Below are 3,480 nucleotides of genomic sequence, written 5' to 3' on the forward strand. Positions count from 1 at the left end.
ATTCGTGCCAACCCAACAGACACTTTCGGAGATACCTGTAATGCACCTTTATAGCCACCCAGTTACGTTGTGACGTTTGGTACACCCAAAGCATTCCTACGGTATCCGGGAGTTGCACAATCTCATGGTCTAAGGAAAAGATACTTGACATTAGAAAAGCTTTAGCATACGAACTACACGATCTTTGTGCTAGGCTTAGGATTGGGTCTTGTCCATCACATCATTCTCCTAATGATGTGATCCCGTTATCAATGACATCCAATGTCCATGGTCAGGAAACCGTAACCATCTATTGATCAACGAGCTAGTCAACTAGAGGCTTACTAGGGACATGGTGTTGTCTATGTATCCACACATGTATCTGAGTTTCCTATCAATACAATTATAGCATGGATAATAAACGATTATCATGAACAAGGAAATATAATAATAACTAATTTATTATTGCCTCTAGGGCATATTTCCAACAGTAAAGTGTTCCTCCGGCATTCGGGAGTTGCAAATCTCATAGTCATAGGAACATGTATAAGTCATGAAGAAAGCAATAGCAACATACTAAACGATCAAATGCTAAGCTAACGGAACGGGTCAAGTCAATCACATCATTCTCTAATGATGTGATCCCGTTAATCAAATGACAACTCATGTCTATGGCTAGGAAACTTAACCACCTTTGATTCAACGAGCTAGTCAAGTAGAGGCATACTAGTGACACTCTGTTTGTCTATGTATCCACACATGTACTAAGTTTCCGGTTAATACAATTCTAGCATGAATAATGAACATTTATCATGAAATAAGGAAATAAATAATAACTTTATTATTGCCTCTAGGGCATATTTCCTTCAGTCTCCCACTTGCCCTAGAGTCAATAATCTAGTTCACATCGCCATGTGATTTAACACCAATAGTTCACATCACCATGTGATTAACACCCATAGATCACATCGCCATGTGACCAACACTCAAAGGGTTTACTAGAGTCAGTAATCTTAGTTCACATCGCCATGTGATTAACATCCAAAGAGTACTAAGGTGTGATCATGTTTTGCTTGTGAGAGAAGTTTAGTCAACGAGTCTGCCATATTCAGATCCATTTGTATTTTGCAAATTTCTATGTCAACAATGCTCTGCACGGAGCTACTCTAGCTAATTGCTCCCACTTTCAATATGTATCCAGATTGAGACTTAGAGTCATCTAGATCAGTGTCAAAACTTGCATCGACGTAACCCTTTACGACGAACCTTTTGTCACCTCCATAATCGAGAAACATATCCTTATTCCACTAAGGATAATTTTTTCACACAATATCCATTAGGTCCCCGGCAAAATATAGGTAATTCAAATTAAACCTAATGAAGAGGTGGGAGAGGGGCAGGTAAAGTAGAACGGGTCATTGTCATGGACATAATGCCAGCAACAGAGGGTTTCAGACAGTCTTTCTTGCACGCATCCATGGACGAGTAGCACTCTAGATTCGCAAGGCAACACAAGCAAAGCCATCCATCTTTGCACGGTTTACCGTTGACACAAAGCCCATACGGGAAATTGATCTTCTCATCATCCACAGCTTCTTTGATGATCCGACATATATATGGAACAACAAGTAAATTAGCCATTGATATGGTAACTGACCATTTTGGACTGATTAGCAAACAAGCAACTTACGAAGAAAAGTGAGAAAGAATTGATAACTCTTGTGGAAGTGGACACATTGCGCAGTAGGTGCGGAGCATAGGAGATGGAGAGACAGTAGCAAGGCTAGACCGTAGATGCGAACCGTGTACCTGTCCATCCTCTTCTAATGCAGTTTGAAAATGCTAGGCAAAAGATATGCACGATTGATCTATCAACACAGGGCTTGTATAGATGGAGAGATGTGGATCCGGTGCAGAAAATATCAAGCAATAAAATAGTACCTATTAATTTGCCTAATTCAAATTTGTAGTACTCACTCCAATCCATATTAATGGTCGCTAAAATGGATGTATCTAGTGTTATATATATATCCATTTGAGCGACAATTTTTTTGAGTGACAATTAATATGGATCGGAAGGAGTACCTCATTTAAGAGCTTCATACTAGAAGCACATATCTTATGGTAATACCATTATTTCTAATAGGAAGATTCCAACACTTGATAAGACATAGGAGTACCTAAATAAGTCATTCCAGCAACAAAGAAGATTCCAACACTTGATAAGAGGTTTCATTATTAAGAACAGATTTCAACACTTAATAAGACAATTTCTCAATAAAAGTTTTCAACACTTAAACATACCTACAAGAAGAGATATTTTTATGCTTCTTATATTCATGGATATTATTTTGTTGATATGATTACTTCATCGTTTCTCAATATTTATACCGTCAAATAGGTTACATGATACACATGTTGGGTAGCATTTCACATAAAAAAATATTTTTTTATCATTTACCTACTCGAGTACGAGCAAGAATTAAGTTTGGGGATGCTTGATACGTCTCCAACGTATCTATAATTTATTATTCGATGCTATTATATTATCAATATTGGATGTTTTATATGCTATTTTATATCATTTTTGGGACTAACCTATTAACCCAGTGCCTAGTGTCAGTTGCTGTTTTTTTTGCCTATTTTTGATTTTCTAGAAAATCAGCAGCAAACTGAGTCCAAATGCTACGAAACTTCGTGATAATTTTTTTCTGGACAAGAGAGATCCTAGAAGCTTCGGGATGAGACCAGAAGGCAAACGAGGAGACAACAAGGCAACAGGGCGCGCCCTGGGCGAATGAACTTCATGAGTTGGATGAACTCAATTTGAGATGGATCCAAAACTATATGTGAGAGTAAACATTGCGCTGGCAAGTGGCAACACGTGGGCTCAGTGGCGGAGCCAGGAATAAAGCAAACCTCGGGCCGTTTTCTTTTTCAACAAAATGGAAAAACTTCGGCACTTAAAGCTACTTCATACAATTTTCTAAAAAATACCTAATGCAGAAGCATACAAAATAAAGTTCAGTTTCGTAACAATCTACAATTTAAACTTGATGCTCAATGATCCAAGAAAATCGATAAAACACAACAGAAGTATAAATAGTAATATGGGAATACAAAAAAATAAAAAATAAATCAATTGATAACTTCGTCGGTGCCATAACTTGAACAACGGTAGAAGAGTCAACACCTTCAAGGCTTTCAAGGCTTTCACGGGAAACATAAACTCTCAAGTGAAACAATTATCAAAGATACAAATCTGAAAACCTACCACTTTGACGAGACGCGCGCTTTCAATTAAATTTTAGGTCGGAGCAGTATATACATTGATACACAGCAACACATAGGTCTCATGAAAAGCGTCAGGGGGAACTGGAAAAGCATAAAAAGAAAACTAAGCTGCGCACAGTACGTCGGTGGCCAGGAGCAGGGGAAGTGGGAGGGCGGAGGCAGTCGGTGGCTAGTAGAGAGAGGGGGCGGCTCCACGGGCCTGCAGAA

Source organism: Triticum dicoccoides, chromosome 2A, assembly GCF_002162155.2.
Source record: "Triticum dicoccoides isolate Atlit2015 ecotype Zavitan chromosome 2A, WEW_v2.0, whole genome shotgun sequence".
Lineage (NCBI taxonomy): Eukaryota > Viridiplantae > Streptophyta > Magnoliopsida > Poales > Poaceae > Triticum > Triticum dicoccoides.